We start from the raw sequence: 25,015 nt of genomic DNA, 5'->3' as shown, positions 1-25,015 counted from the left end.
GGCCAATCCAACATCTGGCAGTAAACTCCGTAGCATTCTATTAAGTACTTCCTCCTATTGTTTTTAAATATTCCACGTTTCACATGAAAGGTTGAACTGTGTTCAATCTTATGGGAGGAGAAAAGCTTACTTTCAGTCATATTTTCCACCTCTTTTCTTGAGAATATCAAAAATTCCATATCACTACTTAATAACAATATGGGGACATTGGTTCAGTAGCATTCTGTCAACTAATCCTGTTCTAAAACAACCATGTTTTCAATGGCGTAAGAATATGACACACATCACAATAGGGTTTGGCTGTTGTGTCTCTAAAAATTTTCAAGAATTATACGTCATTTTCCATAAACAATGGGAAGAAGGGGGTGGAGAGATGTTACAAATTACAACATTGCCAGCCTCAATTACTGCTGTAAATGCCAACTGCTCTTTCTCAAAGTATTTTTGCATAGCAATTAATAAACTTCCCAAGGGACTGGAGTGTTTATGAATTCATGGGGTGAGTCATATGCCTATTGAAGGTATTTCCAAGGGTACTTGAGTGGCTAAAAAAAATTGTCCAGGAAAATATTTATTCCTTCTAGATAATTCTGAGTAAGTACTGAATAAAATAGCAAGCAATCATTTTGTTGCATTTCTATAATTAAAAATTATGGCTTTTTCAAATTAAATACCACATGCTTAATCAAAATGGGCACTCTGAAGGGACAACACTAGTAGAATAATTTTGACACAAAGACCCAAAACAAAGCTGATGACAGCTTAATAGGACCTGTATTATGCAACAGCCCCACTTGGTTAGGAGCACACTTTAAATAATATTTCTTAATGCAGGTTATTTATCTCTTAGTTTCCCTACCCACAATAGGTTGCCATCTTATATGCACTTACCTGAAATTAAGTTGCATTAGCCCCCCCCCCCCCATGGGATTCAACCATAATTATTCCTTATTAGTCCTTCTACCATTCAATAAAACAAGAGACAGGCGATAGAGAGTCATCCACGTGTTTTGGACTACAGTTCCACCGTCTTGCCCCATTGGTCATGATGCCTGGGGCTATAGTGGAAGTCTATAGTGGAAGATGATCAAAGGCCTGGAGGCTAAACCATGTGAAGAACAGCAGCAGATTTTGGGTCTGGCTAGTCTAAAGAATAGAAGAATTAGGGGTGACATGATAGCAGTATTCCAATATTTGAGGGGCTGCCACAAAGAAGATGGGGTCAAATTATTTTCCAAAGCACCAGAAGGCAGGATGAGAAACAATGGATGGAAACTAATCAAGGAGAGAACCAACCTGGAATTGCGGAGAAACTTCCCAACAGTGAGGACAATTAACCGGTGGAACAGCTTGCCACCAGAAATCATGGCTGCTCCATCACTGGAGGTTTTTAAGAAGAGACTGGACAGCCTCTTGTCTGAAATGGTATAGGTTCTCCTGCTTGAGCAGGGGGCTGGACTAGAAGACCTTCAAGGTCCCTTCCAGCTCTATTCTATTATAATTCTATTTCTACTTCTAATGAAGAATAAAATGGATGGTTCTCCTCAATAATGATCATTTGGGATTAATTAAAAGGGGCTACATCTGGAATTGTGTACAGGTGAGTGTGAATGGCTGGTATTCCTCTCCTGATTTATTTCTGTGTCAACTAGAAAGAAAGTCTCTATCTCCACAACATTCAGGATAATGAGGAGATTACCAGACATGTCCATCACTTTTCCATCAGGTATTGTTTGTTATCATTTTTAATGTCTAATTATGACACTATTTTAAACTTCCTTGCTGTATGGGGAGGATAGGATTTCTTAAAGCTTCCTTTCACTAACTTTCTAACAGATTACGTTTTTTATTTGCTTTAAGGCAAGTTAATAGCTTTTGTGGGATTGCTTATTTGTAAAGAGGCATGAACTTAAGTCTACTGAAAATTGATTTCTTAAATTGTGCCCTTTATTAATTAGGTGAGTTTTTAATGGTGCAGATAGCCGGTGATGCTTTTAAAAAGGGCATTTTACTTCTTTTTTGTTTCCATTTTGGAGGAAGTTCATCTTCTGTGACAGGACCATCTAATCTCATTTCAGAATTATTATTTTAGTCATATTTATACTGGTGGCAACACTGCTGCAAGTGAATCTTCATGAACCCAATGGATTTTGCTTCTGAACAAACACGATAGGTTAAGATTTGGCCCTGCGTATGTCCTGTTACTTATTTATAGCCTTCAGGATCATTCATCTTCTCTGCATTATCAGTTGTGATCAAACTGTTTGGCAATGGTCACTGTTCAAACTGCAAAGGAAAAACTGCACAACCAGATTCTTCCACATATAAATTATTTTGCAAAACTAAAACAAAACTAGTTATTTCAGGGAGAAATCTTTTTTTGCGAGACTGCCAGTCTTCCTATTTGCAAAACATGAGTATCTGTATGTCTCTCTCCATGTGAAGGCATGGCCATGATCAGAGGGAACCTTAGCATCCCCATCTGGAATATCCACAAAGAAGAGGTTAAGACGGGTGGAGGGACCATTTGCAGATGCCTGAATCTGAATCCTGTAGGGCTTTGTCATCTACAAACCTCAGAAGTATTTGATTTGCATGAAGTTTTGATACTGAGGGTCATAAAGAGATAGGTTCTCTCAGTGTCATTTTTTTTCTTCCTCTAAAAGCGTAATATAACTTCACCCCGAGTGATCGCTATTGCCTGTGTTTAACACTTAATACAACATCTAAGCTGTTAAGCAGTGCAAAATAGAAAGGCCATATATTTTCTGAGCTGGGACATTTATGCTGGTGACCGTTGCTTATCCTGCACAGTTTTAAATATTTCTACAATTAAAGCCCTCAACTCCATCAGTCTAGCTGAGGCTTTGTTTTCCCAAGTGCAAACCTGTTGGGCCATTAAGATCTGCAGCAAATGTCTTTCGGAAGAAGCCTCTCTTAGCAAAGTTTCATTTGTTCATCAAGTGCAGATCATTCCCAACTTACAACTACTCCTGTCCTTGGTGGCGCAGTGGTTGGAATGCAGTCTTGCAGGCTAACTCTGCATTCCACAGCCAGAAGCTCGATCCTGACCAACTCAAGGTTGACTCAGCTGTTGTGGTTCGTCAGAGGAGTCAGAGGAGACAGAGGGCGTGCCTGGGTTACCGTCGAGGCCTGCGGAAGGCTCTGAGGAGCAGGAGGTCTCAGAGCCAGATGCAGAGCAAGGCCCATCTACTCACACTCAGGTGGAGAGACAGCTGTTTTGGGGCCTGAGCTGAGCAAGAGGGAGGAACATCTGGGGCCTGTCCCAGATGTGTGTATGCACAGAGAAATGTGGAGAGGAGAGGAATGCAGGACTGAAGGCCGGCTATTTAGGAAAAGAAGGAGAGGTTAACAAGCCCCTCCCTGGCTGGGATATAAGGAGGAGGGTTGTGGGAGGCGTGGTTGTTGGAGACAACCGTTCATGCTCCAGAAGAGTTCCCTCTGGCAGATTCCTTGCCAGGATTTCTTTGCCACTACCCAGGTTGGTCAGGACTCTTTGTGTAGGCATTGAAGTGCTAATTGAGGCTCCCTGTGTGAATCACCTAAGGATGTGTGACCTTGAGCATTGTCAGTGGATGCCAGTGGATTCCTGCCTTTCTAAATAAAAAGGGTTTTCTCCTCATGAGTAGGCTGTTGAGTGGGGCTTGTGAAGGCTGGGTCAGAACATCAGCTTCCCTCCTTCCGAGGTTAGTAAAATGTGGACCCAGGTTGTTGGGGAAAATATGCTGACATTGTTGTGGTTTGCCGGCAGCCAGTGCAGACAGCAGCAGAATTGGACTGTGGGGAAGAACGGGGACCAGTTAGGAAGTCAGAGAGGACTCGGACAAGGGCCCTGTGTCTGATGCAGAGATGGGGCCAGGACCATCTGGGAGTGGGGTGCTGCCTTCGGAGCCTCCAGAGTCTGGCAGCAGCGAGGCAGAGCACCCAGGGGAACCTGTTCCCAATGCACGTGTGCACAGAGCTGCTAGAAGGCGAGAGCAGCTGAGACAAAAGGGATGACTTGGGAGTAAGGTTTGGAGGTGTTTGCCCCTCCTCTAAGGTATAAAGGAAGGGCAAAGGTAGAGAAACCTTTGCAGGAAGCAATGTCATTCTCTCTGTTCAGATTAAACCCTGAAGCTCTGTGTGGACTTTGTAGTTTGGCTGGTTTTTTTACAATTCATTTGGCACTCTTGTTGTTGGCTACAATTCAAAGGAAAGAAAGATGGGTGCTTATCTTGAAGGGACAGTTTGGGACTTGGCTTGGAATAAAAACAATTCCCAGTGTTGAAATAAAACAAGAGTTGTTTTAACTAAGCTTGTGTGCTTAATTACAGTCTCTGGAAGCCTTGGTCAGAACAGACATCATAAACCATTCAGAGAATACTGTAAAGCATTGTGGAGTGGTACATAAGCCTAAGTACTAGTGCTAGTGCTAGTGCTACTCATTTAGTGACTGTTCAAAGTTTCAATGGCGCTGAAAAAGAATTGACGTGCAAGTGGTCCTCACACTTATGACCATCACAGTGTCCTTTGATCAAATTTTGGGTGTTGGCAACTTGCATGTATTTATGTTTGCAGTGTCCAAGGATTGGGCGATCCTCAATTGTAACCTTCCAGGGGCTTTTGATGAGCAATTTGATGGGGAAGCCAGATTTGCAACTACCGTGGCAAAAAAAAAAAAGAAAACCCTCATAAAATTGAGTGCAACTCACTTAATGACTGCATTGCTTAGCAATGGTTGTGTTTGCCATTGTGGTCCTAAGTTGAAGACTACCTACAGAAAAAGGCTTTCTCCTCCATCACTCCCAGGATGTGGAATGTACTCTGTCTGGGGGATTCAGTTTGACATTCACTCTCATTCTTCCGAAAAACAATCAAGATTAATTTCTTTCAACAGTCTTGTTATTGTTAAATACTGTTTGCATTTATATCTTCTTGTTTTGTTTTGTTTTGTTTTTTAATTTTACATTTGTACTGTTTCTTAGTCAGCCTGAATATTCAAACTGATCCAGCTTGGATGTTCAAATTGAAACATAAATCAAATAAGTCATCATCATAATCATCCCTTTTTTTTAAACCTTCCTGATGATATTTTAGCATACCTGAGTGATTAAAAATTGGTGTTAAGGGATTAGAGGAGAAATAAACAATTTGCTTTAAGTATTCTTCAGTCTATAGCTCTAATACCTCTGGCTTTATGGTTCTTTTGAAATGCTACTGGAAGGAAGCCAAAGAAAAAGTCACGTGAACATTGTGGTGTCGATTCAGTTCAAAGGATCTATTTGGTCGTAAATTCAGGAGAACATATACCCTTTTTCTTATGTGTCATTTCTGTGTGGAAACAGGTCATGCATGACGTCCCTTAGATGACAGTTACATCACTCTTTGCTCTTACCTTAGCTTCTCAGAAAATTCTGTTCTAGCAAAATCTGAAATGGAGCATGCTATGATGTTCATTTCAGGTCCCGGGAATATTTACCCCTCTGTTATCACGCCTCTCTCTCTCACATGCAACTTTTTCCTATGAAACACTTGTCCAAGGAATCGCAAAGAAATTATCTTCCCATTCTCATCGCCACATTGCCAATATAACCATATAAATAGAGGCTAGCAATATGTGTTGCTCGAACTCAAGCAAGTCCAGCTTTAAAATAATTTCAGGGTAATCAAAGAAACTTGGTTAGGCATGGTTTTAGGCTTACTCTTTTGTTTTCTCAAGTCTACCTATAAACTGTCATGCCCCTGTTGGAGTCTGACTCCGAGGAAGAGGAGGAACAGCCGACAGGGAGTGAAGTGTAGCTCTGGAGGTTGTGGAGAAACTGGGGAAGGCACAGGCTGGATGGGCAGTCAGAGGAAGACCCAGGCCCATCCCCTCTTCATCCTAGGGCACGCAGGGAGGAGCGGATAAGGGAAAAATGTGAATGGCGTGGTCTATGGGGGAGGAAAGGGCCCTGTAAAGCTGTTCAATACCACAGATGATACTGCTACCCTACAAAAAGATCTTGACTATGTATCAGAATGGTCAAACAAATGGCAACTTCAAATCTCAACAAATAAATGCTCTGTCTTACATATTGGCAAAAAAAAATCAGAAAATAAAATACAAGCTGAATAGTCAAGATCTTGTTGATGACCCAAGCTCTGTAAAGGACCTTGAAATACTCACCTCTAATGATCTAAGTGCTAGAGCCCACTGCAACTACATAGCCAAAAAGGCATTAAGAGTTGTTAACCTAATCCTACGTAGCTTTTTCTCTGGTAATATCACACTACTAACCAGAGCATACAAAACATTTGCTAGACCAATACTCGAATACAGTTCATCAGTCTGGAACCCACATTACATATCTGATATTAGCACAATTGAGAAAATCCAGAAATATTTCACAAGAAGAGTTCTCCACCTCTACTCGTTATAGAATACCTTATGCCACCAGACTTGAAATTCTAGAACTAGAAAACCTTGAATTACGCCTGCCTTTGGTCTGATTTAAGCATGGTATATAAAATCATACATTGCAATGTCCTACCTGTCAATGAATACTTCAGCTTCAACCATAACAACACAAGAGCACACAATAGATACAAACTCAATGTTAACCGCACCAAACTTGATTGCAGGAAATATGACTTCAGCAATAGAGTGGTCAATGTCTGGAATACTCTACCCAACTCTGTAGTTTCTTCCCCAAACCCCAAAAACTTTAACCTTAGATTGTCTACTATTGACCTCACCCCTTTCCTAAGAGGTCTGTAGGGGGCGCATAAGCGCACCAACGTGCCTCACCGTCCCTGTCCTATTGTTTCTCTTATTCTTCTTTTATTTTTCTTATATGTACCCATTTCATGTATTCACAACTATGTATACACTTATACTTATTATCTTGTAAACAATTGGCAAATCAAATAAATAAAATAAATAAATAAAATAATCCCCTTCACGGGTTGCAGCTGTGAGGACTGTTTAAAAGGACAAACTGTGCATGGCCCAGTGCTGGAAGCAAAGCATGCATTATTCTTGTCGGAACTTATCTGTGTTTTGGCTTCCTCCCAACTGTGGTTGCTGCGTTATCTGGTAGAAGTCTGCAATTAATAATCCTTGCCTGCCATAGTAATTCCTTCAGCGTGGTTTGTGTTGGGTTTTTTATTTGGAATTAACTTTATTTTGGGTGCGGACTGCATTTACTCCCTTGGTAAACTGTTTTCTTTAAGAGTTTGAATTCCAGCCGAGGATAATTGGACATTGGGGCCAAGTTGGAGGCATTAAAGGAACTTTATTCTACTTTTGTGACTTGGTTATTTTTGTGTCGCACCCTGGGCCATCACATAAACATTGTTATTTATACAGTATATACCTGAACAGAATAAAGTAGAACAGCAGCGGGTAGAAACTTATCAAGGAGAGATCCAACCTAAAAATAAGGAGAAATTTCCTGTCAGGGAGAACAATTAATCAGTGGAACAGTTTGCTTTCAGAAGTTGTGGATGCTCCGTCACTGGAGTTTTTTAAGGAGAGATGGTAACGGGTCTGCTGCTTGAGCAGCTTTGGCCTAGAAGACCTCCAAGATACCTTCCAACAATGTTATTCTATGTTTCTATTTTTGTTCTGTATCTGAAAAATCAATTGATTTTTTTAAAAATCCTATTAGGAAAAAATACCCAACCCATTGAAGTTAGCAGGATTATTAGACAATTCCCTTAGACCAGACTCTGCAACATTTTTCTGAGTCAAGGCCGACACTTCATCTTTCTGTAGTATGAGACTTTATCTGAAAAAATATGCTGTAGCAATTTGCATTTTAAAGAATGCTAATTAATGTAATATTTAATTACCTCTTGCTTTTTTATTACATTAATACAGTTTTTCCAGACAGTGCTTTTAGAAGGATTCTGTGGGCTGCTTCTAAAGCTTTCAGAGGATCTATGTTATTCTTGGAATCTCAGTTTATCCATCTCATTTTGGACTACCTTTCATCTCCAGCTTGGGTGGGGGGTTGGACTAGACTAGGTCCCTTCCAACTCTGTTAATCTTTCTATCTATTCATTTCATGCCTTTTTAAGCTTTGCACGGGTCTGACTTTGCAAAATCAGGCATCGATTGATCATGGTGTAGTCTAACAGTCATCAAATACCAAAAAGTAACATTTTGCTTGTATTAAGGAAACGGTCGATAATCAGATGATAGTAAGCATTTGCTAATTAAAGCAACTGATCAGGAAGATGAGCTCCAGACTGTGTTTTTGTTTCTCCATGTTCTCTTGATGAGTAGAAACTGAAACCAATATTATTGATGTAATTGCCAACTGGCAGATGATGGAGTACATACCATTGGAAGAAGTAATTACAAAGAACTTACCAATTAGAACTCATTTACACATAGAATTGCTAGCTTGAGGGGGTGGATGGGGTATTGCTGTGAAATCAACAGCAAAATAAAAAAGTTGTATTCAGCTGGGATGGGGAGGAAGTGTGAGAAATGGCATTTTTCTGAATATTTTTAAAATGCACATTTTATTTATACATGAAGCCTTCTTTTAAGTGGTTTAGGTTTTGACTTAGCGATACCCAAACTCATCCAAGCTGAGGTATTCTGAGGAGACTGAGAAGATTGCAGAAGGTTCAAATTAGAAATGAGTAGTTTAGCTAAACTCCATTTGTACACAATCCTGTTTAAGATATATAAAAAAAGACGGAGTATGCAAAGTTCAAATAGAGGACAATTAAAAGATTAAATCATTCTCTATGAGTAAAGGACGGTGGTTTGTTTTTTCTCTTATAACAATTAGGGTGATTGAGCTGAATGGTGGAAGATTCAGGAAAAAATATCTGGAGGGGTTTTTTTTTTCCATTCAGAGCATAATCTAACTGAGATTTGCTGCTACAAGGTGAATGATGGACACCAACTTCTGTAGCTCCAGCACATGAATAGACAAATTTATGGAGGAAAAGGCTACTAGCTATTTTATACTGATAGTTCTTGACTTACCACAGTTCATTTAGTTTTTATTTATTTATTTTATTTATTTGTCAAAAGCTTACAATACAACAGAAACAAGAATAAACATAAGTTTAAATACAAGAAATAGGAACTAATAATTGGGGACAATAGGACCGGGCCACGATTGTGCGCTTATGCACGCCCCTTACAGACCTCTTAGGAATGGGGTGAGGTCAACAGAGGTTAGTTTGAAGGTAAAGGAGTGGGGGTTTGAGCAGGTGACAACAGAATCAGGTAGTGAGTTCCAGACATTGGCCACTCTGTTGCTGAAATCGTACCTCCTGCTATCGAGTTTGGAGTGGTTTACATTTAGTTTATATCTGTTGTGTGCTCTTGTGTTGTTGTGGTTAAAGCTGAAATATTCATTAGCTGCCAAGACGTTGTAACATATGATTTTATGTACTATGCTTAAGTCCAATCTTAGTCAGCGTAGTTCAAGGTTGTCTGAGCCTAGAATCTCGAGTCTGATGGTGTAGGGCAGGGGTGTCCAACCTTGGCAACTTTAAGACTTGTGGACTTCAACTCCCAGAATTCCTCAGCCAGCTTTGCTGGCTGAGGAATTCTGGGAGTTGAAGTCCACAAGTCTTAAAGTACCAAGGTGGACACCCCTGGTGTAGGTATTCTTTTGTGAACAGAGGTGATCATTTGAAGTTACAACGGCATTGGATAAAGTGGCTTCTGACCATTTTTCACACTTAACAACCATTGCAGAACCCCCCTGGTCGTGTGATCAAAATTCAGATGCTTGGCAACTGACTCATATTTATGACAATTGCTGTGTCCTGGAATCATGTGAACCCATTTTGTGACCTTTTGACGAGCAAAATCAAGGGGGAAGCCAGATTCACTTAACATCTGTGTCACTAACATAAGAGCTGCAATGATTCAATTAGCAACTGTGATGAGAAATGGAACAAAATCCACTTAACAACTGCCTCTCTTAGCAACAGAAATGTTAGGCTCAATTGTGGATGTAAGATGAGAACTACCTATAAATGTAGCCATGGTAAAAGAGGTGGAGTTACAGTTATCCAGTCATCAAGTGTCGGTTTGTTTTTGACATGAACATACCCCACAGATACCCCTGTTGCAACACTAACATAGGCTTACTTGCAGGTTGAGTTAGTGGACAGCCTGAGGGTTTGGAATTGTACTGAACATTTTGAGATGAACCTGGTTTGGAAGCTAAATAAATCTGGGCTGTGGTAGATGTGAGTGGAAAACATCCAGGGAATAGTAGAACCATATGTTTCTTCTGGGAAATCAACAAATGGAAAATCATGTTTTATGTTGGTGCCAAGAAAACTACATGGTTGTATGAAGTCATCAGGCTGAGATCAGGCTTACCTTGAAATTGAGAGGGACTGTAAAAGGAGAAAGAAAGGGGCATCATGCTAATTTTTGGCAGCATCTCCAAGAGAATGCAAATGAAAAATGATGAAGTCTTTTAAAGGAGGAACATTTTGGCTTAAAAGAAAGAGAAGATCTGGAATAGTGGATATTATGTGCAGGGTGTCCCAAAGGTGCTTTTTTTCAAGAGGCAACTGGACTTTCTTTCTTTTTCCCTGAAAACATTTCGCTTCTCATCCAAGAAGCTTCTTTGGTTCTGCTTCATGTGTTGGTTGAAGAACTGAAGGAGCTTCTTGGATGAGAAGCGAAACGTCTTCAAGGAAAAGCAAAGAAAGTCCAGTTGTCTCTTGAAAAAAGTGCCTTTGGGACAACCATAACCTGGATGACTGAGAATTTCCATAGACATTATATGCAGGAATGGGCTAACTTCAAAATGCACACTAAAAAGGATGATTATCTTGGTTAAAATGCAACCTCTAAGAAATTGAGAAAACAAGCACTTCTGACCACTGGAATATATTATCAGCAGACAAAGTGAGATCTGGATAATCAGTAATATGAGAAATTGTTGCCATTGGTTTTTAAAGAATCAATAAAGTTTAACAGGAATCCAACCAGGGGCTTAAGAGTAAAACTGAAAACTTGCCTAAATCCCCAGAATAAAGAATTTCAGATTGTAGATGTCATTGAAATAAAGTTAATCTCAAACTCATTTCAGATGGAGAAGCTCTGTATGAACTTTTCTCACCTTTAAAATCAATGGAACTTAATAGTGCGATCTGATGCATGTCTACCCAGAAGTAAATCCCATTGAATTCAATGGGTCTTTCTCTCAGATGTACAGGATCAAAATTCTTATCTTCACTGGATTTATAGCCTGGACTTCAAATCCTGTGAGGTAGAGATGAAGGACTTCATGCTTCAATATCATTACAGAGAAGATCGTATCCGAAATAGATAATGAAATAATATTGTTTACTATGAAGACAGAAGATTATTCGGGAAATGTTTTGACTTTCATCTACTTGTAAACTACAGTGGTACCTTGGTACTCAACTGCTTAGAAACTCATCAAATTTGGTATTCATCGTATTCTGGTGTGAACATTTTGTCCCTGAACTCATTGGGTTTTTTGCTGCTCAACACACAAGCTAGAACATGTCAGTGTTGGCTGCCTTGTGATTCACTATATTATTCCATTTGGGAAAAAATTGTTTCATACTCATCATTTTTGGTACTCATCACACCTCCTGGAACCAATGAATGATGAGTACTGAGGTACCACTGTATATCACTTTGCTCAGTAGGATCTCAGATGGTAACTTGTAACAGATAACATATAATCAGAGTTGGAAAGGACCTTGTAGGTCATCTAGTCCAACCCCCTGCTCAAGCAGGAGACCCTTCACCAATTCTGACAGGGGGCAGTCCAGTCTTTTCTTGAAAGCTTCCAGTGATGAAGCTCCCACAACTTCTGAAGGCAACTTCTGTCCCCTTGGCTCTCACTGTCAGAAAGTTTCTCCTTATTTCCAGGTTGAATCTCTCCTTGCTCAGTTTCCACCCATTATGTCTTGTTGTATAATACAGAAGTTGTCATCAAACTTTGCCATAACTTAAGGCATAACTTAATTCAAAAATTAAGAAACACGAACTGATTGCCCATTGCAATACTGAATGGGACAACTCACCATGGTCATCTCACTACAACCAATTTGGCACAGGACAATTCAACAATTTGATTTGATTTTTAAAATAATGTTAAAAATATGGCAGGGGAAGGATACTGTAAAATCTCCATTCCTTCCCCACCCCACTAACCTGCTTTACAGCTCCGTTCTCCTGTGCAGGGCAACAAAAGAAGACCTAGCCAATCAAGAGGCAGAGAACAGATGGGGGCAGGGCCGGTCAGAAGTGGTATTTGTCAGTTCTCCAAACTTCTCAAAATTTCTGCTACCGGTTCTCCTGAACTGGTCAGAACCTGCTGAATACCACCACTGGAATGAGCGCTTGATACATCAGACCATGATGGCTGATATTGATATGGTTTGTAGTCTGCCTTGCCTAGAGAGCCCTGCACATAGAAAATTGTTATACATCTCTTATTAAAAACTATTACTGTCTTTTTCACATTTTCTTTGAACATATGGAGGAGAACAGAGGAAATTGGATGCCCAGTTGTATGGGCTCCAAAACAATCAACAGTCACACATTATTTTTTGCCAGCCATTGGGCAGAGGATACAGCAGGTAAATTTCCAGAAATATTACCTCCCTGGATGCTGGCTTTAGCATAGCTCTGAGGCCCAACCCAACAGGAGTTTAATCTCAGACTTCCTGCTTTGCTTAGATCTGTGAAATATATTTCCAATAACTTCAATTTGGTACGTAAAGCTGCCAGGTTTATTGACTGCCGCTGCTCTAAAGAAAGGAGGGGAAAGAAGGCTCATCTAAACCAAAACTCCAAATAAAATAAAATAAGAATCTGTGGTGCTGAATAATAGATAGAATGATGAAAAATTTAGGATCGCTTATACCAAAGGCTTTGGAGCTATGGAGACTTCTATAGTCTAAGCAGAGCTTTTTTTCCCCACAAACAAGAAACTTCCTTACAAAACATACCAGGTTTGAATAAGAAACAGAAATCCACTGTGCAAATTTGCATTTGAAACTGTAGTGCTGCAAATTTTGGGAACCACGAAGGTGAGGGGATTATGGGTGCAAAGGTTCCTGGTTGAATTGTATAATTGGTTCACATCACATCTATCCATCTTTAGCAGAGCTACTAACTGATCTCTTTCCCCATACAGACCATACTAAACGACTCATACTATAAATAAATGACCATACTATATCCACACAGACCTTATAGAAGCCCAAGCTCCTATCCCAGAGGCATGTACAAAAAAGTTAAAGCAGAGGAGGCAGGATTGGAATAATAATAATAATAATAATAATAATAATAATAATAATAATAATAATAATAATAATAATAATAATAATAATAATAGTAATAGGTGCCTTGGATGCAGTGTCAAAACAACTGGAGCACCATTTGAACATTACAGGCATTGACAAATTTGCCATCAGTCAATTGCAGAAGGCAGCTTTACTTGGAACAGCTTCCATCCTGCGGAAATATCTGTAAAACCATCAAACATTGAGATTTGCCTATCCCAGGTCCTTGGTAAGGACTCAGTAGGTAGACAAAAATGCCAAACCCAGTCTGAACATCTGGCTGACTGTTTTGATGATGATGATGATGATGATGATGATGATGATAATAATAATAATAATAATAATAATAATAATAATAATAATAATAATAATAATAATAATAATATGCTGACATAACATCCCATGTTCATGGGAAGAACTTGATGAGAATGAAGTCCAACACCAGCTAAAGAATTAGCAGCTGTGATTTCATGATGCTGTATAGATAATAGTGGGAAGAGAAAAGAAAGAACTGGAAAAAATACGAAGATCTACAAATAAAAGTAGAATAACTGTGGCAAATGAAAACAAAGACGGTACCAATGATAATAGATGCCTTGGTGCAAGCCAAAAAAATCTGGAGAACCACTTGAACACCATCGGCATTGACCAAATCTCCATCAGCCAATTGCAAAAGGCAGCTTTATTTAGAACAGCTTATGGTGTGTCTTGCGATTATAACTTTAAACACCATCAAACAACATCTGCCTATCCCAGGAAAGGATTTGATGGGTGAATAAAAATTCCAAATCCAGTCTGAGCATCTGGCTGACTGTGTGACCAACTATAATAATAAAGGAATCTTTCTCTATCTCCATTTCTCTCTCTGTCTCTCTTGGTAACAGAATTAGGACGAACCAAACGAAATTACAATATCACAGAGAAGCAGTATACATTGTCTCTCGCTCAGCACCTTACAACAGATAGATATTGCCTTTAAGCATGATTGTGAATATGATCTCAAGTATTCATAAAAACTCTTCCTCCCCACCAGCTCCACCACTGTGTCAGTAAATTTAATTCATTATTGGGAAAAGAACCTGCACTATATCCTGATAACATTGTTGTCACAACAATGATGTAGCACTCTCTTTGTAAAAGGCGGTCGTGGACCTTCCAGCTGCTCAGCTGAAAAGCATGAAATAATAGTTATAGCAATGCAAAATTTAGAAAACACTCATATTAAAAACTGTGGAGCTACAGAGATGGACTTACGTCAATTCTAAAGAGATCGGTAATCTCGGTGACTGAGATTCTAAAAATCACATGAAATGATGGATTCCATAATCAAATACATACTGATTTGCCACATTGTTACCTTTCCGAATGTGCTTTTTGAACAAGGAAGGAAGGAAGGAAGGAAGGAAGGAAGGAAGGAAGGAAGGAAGGAAGGAAGGAAGGAAGGAAATTTTTGAATGGTCTCTTGACATTTTTTATATCCATCAAATCAGGAGGGGGGGAATCAAATCCAGATAAATGTTTTTTTGAAAAAATCCCCTCCAACTAAATCTAGATAAATGCCTTTCTATGAATGCTTATTTTTCTCCTTGTATACAACTATAGTACTTAAAAAAATCTCCAGCCAAGATCCACACACACCCCAACATATTTTTAATCACTATATTCACACTGTTGATTATAAAATCTCCTTTGAAGCTTGAAATCGAGAACCTGTTTCCTGATGAAAATGCATTTCTGTCCATCGTGCAAACCATTTAAATTACAAGGCAGTAAATTCAGAGATGATCCTCTAATGTTCCTGAGAGGCTACAGGAAATAAATAAATAAACAAGCAAACAAAGGGATAGCTGAGAGAGATTATAAGGGTAGGCAAAGCAAATAACATAAATTAAATTCATCTGATGGAGCAGGCATGTTTGAATGAAGAGAAGAAATAGAAAGGAAGGAGGGAGGGAGGGAGGGAGGGAGTGGGGAGGGAGAAACTATGGAGGTCCTTGATAGGAACTTGATTACAATATCTAGTTGGTTTCAGTATAAGGACTTGAGATTAAGGCCTAAATATGAGCCATGGTGGCACAGTGATTAGAGTGCAGTATTGGAGGCTATTTCTGCTGACTGCGCTGACTGCAATTTGGCAGTTCAAATCTCACCAGGCTCAAGGTTGACTTAGCCTTCCATCCTTCCGAGGTGGGTAAAATGAGGAGCCAGATTGTTGGGGGCAGTATGCTGACTCTGTAAACTGCTTAGAGAAGGCTGAAAAGCACTATAAAGTGGTATATAAGTCTAAATGCTATTGCTATGAGGAAACCATAGAATGAGTTTATTGTAGCCAGTCTGTATAAAGAGCTATGTATTATTATGAGGGTCTTGTTAGCCTGAATGTGAGGGTCTTGACATCACCCCTTGACCTTCAAAAATTCATGCAAAAAACAAAAATTGTTGCAGGAAAAGAGCCATCCTCAAGGGGATGTATTTAAGAAATAAAGTAATACACACAAAGGAGACCAATGCATGGATTTTGAAATTCTTTCTGACTCTTTTCTGAAATTTCTTGAGTGTGAACTGTTTGCTCTGCAACTGATTGATATAAAGGACACTGTAAAACTTTGCACTTCTGGGCCTGAAACACTGCCCTGTTTAAGAGGAATAGAGGGCAAAAGCTAACAAGAAATTGAAGGTATGTCATCTCGTGTAAGATATATGTCATTTATGTCATGCAATCAAGTTCACGAGAAAAGGCAGTTACACTCAAATGGTCAGTGGTAAAAAGAGGCAAGTCTGCTAAACTACATGGTGGTTAGATGCTATCCAAGCTGATTCCAGCTAAAACAACTGAAATAAACCATGCAAGATAGGAAAACATGGAAAGGGCTGGTCCATAGAATTGCCAAGAATTGAATGTGATTGAACAGATAAGCCTCAGGATCATCATGTCAAGACTTGCTAAGAGAGGGCAATTGATACAGTTCAGAAACTGCCTTGGGCAACACAACGGCAATCTATAAACACCTGCAGGGCAACATGTACAAATGAAAGAAGGACTTGTCCACAATCTCTGAAGATCATAGAGCAAAGGACTGAGATCATTCTTTCTTAACCATTCAAGAAGGTGATAATGAAATCAAGGGAGTCATCAGAAGAGGAGAAAAATCCCAAGCACTAAAATGAAAGAAATATTGCATGAACTTGAAAATCTCCCAAAGTCCATTCCAGTCATATGATCCATGGATATGCCTTTATTGAATCACTCTGCGAGCTAATGGATGAGTGTTTTGATTTGGGGGGAGGGGCTTTGTTTAGGTTAGCAGATTAACAGATAAGCAAGCCCCCAGTCCCAATTGATGCTTAACTAGGGTGAAGAGAACCAGTTATCTAGTTTTCCCCCCTCCTTTCCATTCAGTAATGTCCGATTCTCAGAGACTGTCAGAACGAGTCTCTGCAGTTGGTTTTCACAGCTATAAGATCTCAAATTATGCCAACAGAAATGACCATTGGGAACTGTTAACACTTTTACTGAGGGAAACATTCTGTATCTACTGCAAATTCCTTGGCGGAATATCTGCCTGATTTTTTTCCCCCCACAATATTCATCTGTACAAAAATAAGGTCGTCAAAGTTGGAACTATCCATCATCTTGATCAGGGATGACAACTTTAAGACTTGTAGACTTCAGTTCCCAGAATTCCCCAGTCAGCCATGGCTGCTGTTGAGAATTCAGGGAGCCGAAGTCCACACTGAGAAAGTTGATATTGTTAGAGAAACACAAATATAGAACTAGAGGATGATTTTTTTTGGTTTGACATTCCTATCTAATAAGACAGAGGTAGTAAGATAGATTAAGATGCAGGTAGCTCTCAATATACAACCATAAATTCATTTAGTAACTTTGGTGACTTAAAACTGGTCCTTGTATCCATTACCATTGCAGTATCCCCACAGTCACATGTTCGAAATTTAGGCACTTGGCAACTGGCACGTATTTATACCAGTTGCAGAATCCTGGGGTCAGCATTTGTGACCTTCCTAACCAACTTTTGAGGCAAGAAGCTGGATTGGCTTAAGATGAGATGAATACTTTATTTCCTTATTTAGTTAAGACTGTTAACAACTATTCAGCTACGTAAATAACACAGTCTTAACAACTGTATTATTCTTTAACCAGTGGTGGGATTCCAATTTTTTTACTACCAGTTCTGTGGACGTGGCTTGGTGGGCATAGCAGGGGAAGGATACTGTAAAATCTCCAGTCAGAGGTGGGATTTGCCGGTTCTCCGAACTACTCAAAATTTCTGCTACCGGTTCTCCAGAACTGGTCAGAACCTGCTGGATACCACCTCTGCACTTAACTGCAGTGATTTTTTATTATTTTTATTTATTTGATTTGTCAGTCGCTTACAAGATAATAGGTATAAGTATAAACATGAGTAAGAATACAGGAAATAGGTACAAATAAATGGGGACAATTGGACAGGGATGGGAGGCACGATGGTGCACTTATGCACGCCCCTTAACAACCATGGCAAAAAAGGTTGTAAAAGCAGGGATTACACTTAACAACCTTCTTGCTTAGCAATGGAAATTCTTGTCCCAACTGTGGTCAAATGTTGAGAACTATCTGTACACATCATTTTCAGCCAGGTGTAACAGATGAGAAAGCCCATGTCTTTCAAATGATTTGCAGGAATATGGAAATAGCTGACTGTCTTGGGATAGTTGTCTGTTCTTTGAATTATCCCTTACAGAACTGTCAGTATAACTTCTCAGTTGTTGGATGCAAACTCTTCCTTCCTCTAATTACCGGTTCATCATTGTCCATAAAGGGAAACATCTGCCAACAGTTCCCACAGCAGCTGCCTTCTTCTGTGTTATTCTCTCTCCTGGGTATTTTTTTACGCTTTTGGGTGTGGGGGATGTAGAAACAGATAGGGAAACACAAAGAATGATGACTAAATGCAATGGCTATTTGTCCATATCAAGCATCAGGACAGTGCTTTCCCCTGCTGTTTCCCTCAGATCTGAACAAGTTGCTGCAAGAGCTAAGTTGGTCTACAAGCCAACATGCTACACAAAATAAAGGGAAAGTAGAGGAAAAGAAAATATACCAGAAACATGAAGGAGTGTGTAAAAAGGATAAGGGGAAGATGATAGAACTGATGGCTTTGTCTGAACTCCTTCTGCCTTTGAGTCTACCAATCACTATTAGCAGACCCATCTCCCTTCCTGTAGTCATGATGATGGGAACTAATTAACTCTCGCTTTTTATTTCATGGATTCCAGCTTTTCATTTACTTTTGTTTGCCATACAGTACATAGGTTTTTTTTAAATTACCTTAATTGTCAGAGTATAACGTGTACAAGGAGATTGGCTTTTAAAGTGGGTGTTTGCAACATTTTAAGTAACCATCTATGCCATTTTCAATTTAGATTGCATAGTATCTTGTTCAATCCAGATGGATTCAGGGTGGCTTTGATACATTCAGATCTTAGTGTGTGATTAAAGATAGTCATTTGCAATTTTCTAAGTGGACTAGGAGGATGTGGTTTTTCACCATCATCAATTTTTTTGTTGGCACACATGTGTGTTGAAACAGTCTAAATTTTAGAAGTGGAGAACTTCTGACTCTTAACCATATTCCTCACTGCTATCCAGGTTTGTGGGGTGCTGAGAATTGTTGGAATTCATTGTTGGAATGTTCAGTATTTCTATGTTATAGTATTCAGTCTGTAGATGGCATTATTTACAAGTTTAGATCTATGGTATATGCTCTATGTTCTTTTGTTCTGAGTAGAGTTTCCTGTTTCCTTCTTACACTGATTATAATTGAGCAGTAAAGCACATGGCGACTGTACTCTTTGTTTGCTCTGTGTGGTGCTTTATATAAACAGAATTTCTAACAAGAGTTGGTTCAGCAATTTGGGGAGGGCCTTACACTGTTTACTTCAGCTGAATCTTGCAAGAGGATCTGCAGCTTTACACAGTATTAGGTTGTCCTTTTCGAATTCTAGGGAAAAAAATACCTGCGGCTAGGTCTTCTCGTTCCCCTGGGAAATAGTGTCCATCTAATAGGATTGTTATAAATTGAGCATAATCTCCTTTCTTTGTCAGGCTGGGAATAAATAGCCACTTAGACAGAAAGAGTGCACCTCCCACATAGAATGGAAGACCAAAAATAAAAGTGTAGTCACTGGATTAATTATTAAAAAGAGATTTGTGGTGTGGGGGGATAGAAGTTGATTTATTTGCATTTACATCCCAATCATCCAGTAGGAAGAAGAATGGAAATGGCTAGTCAGCATCTGTTGGAAGGGTGAAGATAAATAACTGAAGAAAGGAGATAAATGCATATAAATTGAGTTTACATCTGTACTGTTAATATGTCCCTTTTGAAAAGCTGATGTCATCAGTTGGCATATGATATCCCACTGCTCACTCACCACCAACCCCATTCACATTAAGACTTGTCATGTTGATGATTATGATGTTATCCATTGAGGTAGTCTTGATGTATATCACCTTGCACTTTCCATGTGTGTCCTGATGTCTTGGAGCTCTTTCCATGCACAAAAAGAAGGCTTAGCAATCCCACACTCACACCTACACACACACACACACACACACACACACAAAGACACTTAACCATGATTTGCATGCATTCTTGGGCTTGGTGTCCACAAAACTATGATTGTAGATCAGGGTTGTCAAATTCAATTTCATTGAGGGCCATATCAGAGTTGTGTTTGACCTCAGGGGACTGGAATGGGCATGGATAGGGTGGGTGTGGCCAGCTCAACATCACTCATGTCAGGGGTGCCTTTGGTGGCCCGCATGCTCTGCCAGAGAAAACGGGCTCCCGAGTTCTGTTTTTGGCTACAACATCATCCCGCAACCCTCTGACAGCAAAAACAGAACTCAGGAGGGCCACACAGGACCCTCCCGAGCTCTGTTTTCTCTTGCAGAGGCCCCATGGGCCGAACCTTTGCTGTTTCCAGGATGGCCCCATGGGCCTTGAGTTTGACACCCCTGTTGTAGATCTCATTAGGGTTCATTAGGCTCATTCCCTATAATCCAGAAGACCAATTTAAGATGGATACCCACAGAACCCATGTCTGAAGATCAAAACAAAAGGTACCAGAGCACAGCCCCTTCTCATACACCATGCATTCATCTTGTATTGTTTATGAGAACTACTGTATTTTGTGTTTCTTATTTGTCAAATGATGAGAATTTCCACAGCCAGCATGACAGAGTCTGGGCTTCCGTTTACAGAGAGGCCATTGGAGCATTGGTGAAATCTTCTTTTAGACAGATTGAGGGAGAATGTAATATTTCCTGTAGGTAAAACATCTTGTGTTCAACTTTCTTTAGTACATGTTTTTTTTTCATTCTTCAGTTTCATGTATAAATATTTCATTTACATAGAGCTTTCCTAAATCTGCCTTGATTTTTATTCAGTTTTAGCAAACGGATACTGGTGTTCATATTTCTTTTTCCCTAGCCCAGAGTGATGCATTTTATTCACTGGCTACTGTTTGTACTGTAGAGAGATTGCTTTTGAGCATTTTGAGGTAAACAAAATGGAAGATGGATTGTTTTTGCCATCCTGCAAGATAACTTCGCCCTGTGATCACTTTTTCATGTGAGAAGAATGCAACAATTTGGTGCTCTTCTGTTTAGCATTAAATAAGTTCATATTTGCATTTCTGATAAAGATCATCATTTGGGATTGTTGCTATTGATCCATGCTTTTACAACTCTCTTTTTTTCTAATGAGAAGGAAATGCATTTGTGTATTTGTGGTGCACATACACAAAAATGAGTCTCGTCTTTCTCACCTGACTGCAGAATGTAGGTCTGTGTCTGCCTTGGATTTGCTAAAGAGAAAAGGATCTTCTAGTGCATCTTATTTGCAATGTCAGGAAAAAAACCTATGTTGTTTTTTTAGGAAAAAAAAGTCAGTAGCAAAGAAAAGCCTTGATTTGAAGGTAACAAGCTTCTGAGACTTAGATTTGGGTTTTTTTCCTGCAGATTTACCTATTGCCAGAATATATTTTTTCCCCAAGCTCCCTTGATCCAGTCTAACACACACTGACATTTTCTCTTTCCAAGCAGTTCCAACACCCATCCTTAAAGTGGCAAGGTGCCAGATGGTGTTCCATTAGGTCACGTTTGCTTATTGTTTGGTAAACAGCAGTTTAATTCAAGTGCTGAGTTGACAGCTTGTCTTCAAAGACAATTTTCCCACTGCAGTGTTTCAGATGCCAGCGTGGCTTTCCAGCGTGATGCTATTTCAACTGTTTTTTAAAGGGATAATGTTCCCTTTGATTAAAAGGGAGGAAGGAGGAAGAGAGGAGAGGATTCCAAGAGGAAAGAAGTGGATTTTCATGCAATCTGAATGCATGACTTGGCAAGACTCTGGATTGAATTCTTTCAGCCAGGTTGGGCCTACTTTGCATAATGGTCCTTCTTGATTTTGGACTCTGGAAGTTGAAACGTTCCTATCAATGCCAACAGTACTACATGACATCTGTACTCAGGCAAGGTTAAAGCAGAGAGGCAAAGTTCCACACTATGAGTTTAATCCAGCCTGTTAGAATGGGGTATGGTGTAAGAGAAGGAGTGCAGAGCCTGGGGTGAAGTCAAGAGAGAAATCAGTCTGGAGTCATCCTGTTGCTACAAGTGATCCAAGTCCCCCTTGAATTCCATTCATTCTTATCTAGCACCTGTTTAGTGCTGACTGTTAGTTGACTAGATTCTTGTGTATTCAGTTGTCTCAGCTACTAATTTTCACAGTTTTATTCTGACTTAACTTTTGTGGATTTCACCCCATATTTAAGAGTTTCCTAAGAGATTCTGTGTGTGTGTGTGTGTGTGTGTGTGTGTGTGTGTGTGTGTGTGTGTAAGTTCACTAACGTACCTATCATCCTCATCACATTTCAAATGTTTTCATTTTGCTCGTTCAAATGCACAATTTTCATTTGACAAATAAATGTAAATAAAATATAGGCATGAGCAATAAATCTTGTTAACTGGAGCTTAATGTGTGGTCCTGATTTTTCACACCTGACAAAGGGGATTTAAAGAAGCCCCTCTGCTCCATAAAGGCTGAATCTCTTCCTCCTCCTTCAAATCCTTCTGCTCTCTCCCATGATAATCAAATCCAATGGCTTTGGTAATCTTGTATGTTTCGTGATGGGAAAAGATGCGGGCTATTTGAAACAGGCTTAGGATGATGGACATTTTGGCCAAAACTCCAGTCAGCAGTTTTTCTTTAAAAAATTTAGAAGACTCATTGTTATTTGCAAGGTTTCAAACTACCATTGACATTGGGTTGCAAGTATTCAATGATTATTCCAGTAGGAGTGCTCAAGTAATGCAGCCCCACTCCTTTCCATCTCTCTCTAACAGCTGTCAATGCAAACTGACTTAGCTCACTTCACTCCCCCAATCTCTGTTACTCCATCTTCCAGAAACTTGGATGGAATGGAGGTGATTGCAATCTGTTTATTACATTTACCACCCATCTTGCCAAGAAGACCACGTTATATCTTCCAAGACCTCTTCAAAGCATCTTCTCTCATTGGAGACCAAAAAAATACAAGATCCAACAAAAGGCAAATTTGAATGGGCCCAAATTCCAAACTTCATAATCATCCCAAAAGTGTTTTTTTTCCCAAAAGGCAACTGGATTTTCTTTGTTTTTTCCTTGAAGAAGTTTTCCTTCTCATCCAAGAAGCTTGTTCTTCTGACTTCTTCTTGGATGAAAAGCAAAACATCTTCAAGCAAAACAAAGAAAAGAATCTTTAGGACAACCTTAACTTGGATGACTGAGACTCTTCATAGACATTAAGCTTCATGATCATTTCAGTTCCATCAGCAAAGCAAAATGATGTTTAAATGCAACAGCAACAAAAACAATATGTTAATATGTGATGTGCCTTTCTACAACAGCAATAGCACTTAGATGTATATACCACTTCATAGTGCTTTACAGCCTCTCTAAGCGTTTACAGAGTCAGCCTCTTGCTTCCAACCATCTCATTGGTCCTCATGGGTCCTCATTTTACCCACCTCAGAAGGATGGAAGGCTGAGTCAACCTTTAGAGTTACGTGCTACATAACTCATGCCATTTTTCTCCAAGTTTACTTGCAACCCCTTTTTACGCAACATCCTATGAAATGCACTATTTACAGCAGTGGAGCTGTAGCTTTCTGAAAATATGCTGATTTCTTTTACATAATTTTCTAAATGATTCTGAAAAAATTTAAATTGAAGAATGGTTCATGCTTAGCACTTTAGAGACAGATCCATAAAATATCTAGAATTATTTCTTTCTTTTAATCCAAGCATAGTCTGTGTGATATAGCTATAAAAATGAGGATAATAACAGGAGTGCCACTTTTATTCAGACACACAACCATGGTTGAATACACAGAGATTCAGGTCTAGACAAAGCACTAAAATCTTTATTTCTTCCACATTTTTTCTTCCTTTTGACAAATACTGGAAAATAGTAGGGATTCAGCTTCATGGGCATTTGCATATACATCATGCATGCTAGCATTAAGCTACAGCTTCCTCCAACTTATTTTAGGGATTGTGTTTAAGCAATGTGCCAAAAGACTACACATCCTACACACATATTTCATAGATAACAAAAAACAGTTGGTGTTGGCCTGCTTCACTGCCAGGAACAACAGAGTATATAATGGAGGGGAAAAAGAGTCAATTAAAGAAAGTCTTGTTCAGTTAGCAGAGATGGATGAACTTTCTAGTACATCTTAGTTGGAATCAGCATTACAGATGGTCTCAACCCCAGGAGATCGCTTAGCATCATATTCTACGATGGACATATTTGAAATCCATACTATCCACATATTTAGCCAACTGTAGGCAAGCAAGAGGTGATGTATCCTGGCAAAATGTCCACAGAATTAGAATCTTAGAAGTGTTGCTCATGTGCAGCCAAAGTGCAAAAACTTCAGGTGTATTCTAAGATGTTTAGAAAGGTGTCTTCCATCCATTAAAATAGCTTGGTTGCATCAATTACACGCTAATGTAAATCCTTCCTTTCTTCTTCAATTTCTTCTCCTTCCCAGTTAACCTTTGGTTTCTACCAAGCCAGTGCACATGTATTACTTCAGTGCAGTCCCTAATCCTTTAGGGCCCCAAGATAATTTGGAATTCCCATTCATTGAATTGGAACTGCAGAGAATAGAAAGCAATGACCTTCATCCTTTTCTCAGCCTTCAGCTTCCATTTTTGGTGATGTTTGAAAGTGCAACATTTGGAAGAAGGAGAAAGAAAAATGGTTGAATTGAACTGGAAAGAGTTGAACAGTTGGGACCATGGATCTAAAAGAGCCCAAATAACCTTCAATCAAACTCCACAATCCAAGAAGAAAATTTAGAACAATTTACTGGTCATGTATTACCTCTTTTCTCCCTATCCCAAGTCTGAAAGGATGAAGAGTTGGAAAAATACTTTTCTTTTATCACATAGTTTTGTCCCCGATGAGTCATTTGATCTTCAGTTGCCAAATAAAAGAACACTGTGAGAAAAAAAATGTAGAATTGTCCCACCTGTTTCTAGAGTAAGGATTCATGGATTTTTTCCCCAACAACTTGATTTGTTTTCAGCTACTTATTTATCTCCCCCTTTAGTCACCCTCCTGTACTTTTTTTTAGAAGGAAGGTTGATTTTCTTGTTCACGT

The 25,015-nt window shown here is 39.3% G+C and overlaps 1 protein-coding gene across 4 annotated transcripts in view; it reads left to right on the top strand.

Moving 5' to 3' along the window:
* The window catches only part of KIRREL3 (kirre like nephrin family adhesion molecule 3), a 726,740-nt gene that overhangs the window by 621,619 nt on the left and 80,106 nt on the right, over positions 1–25,015 (top strand). The window lies entirely within an intron of this gene.

Source organism: Notechis scutatus, chromosome 7 (assembly GCF_049901735.1).
Source record: "Notechis scutatus isolate UNSWTSFEM ecotype Mainland chromosome 7, rNotScu1.2, whole genome shotgun sequence".
In the NCBI taxonomy this organism is placed as follows: Eukaryota; Metazoa; Chordata; class Lepidosauria; order Squamata; family Elapidae; genus Notechis; species Notechis scutatus.
Note: the sequence above shows the minus strand (reverse complement) of the source record. Positions and strands in the feature narration are given on the sequence as shown.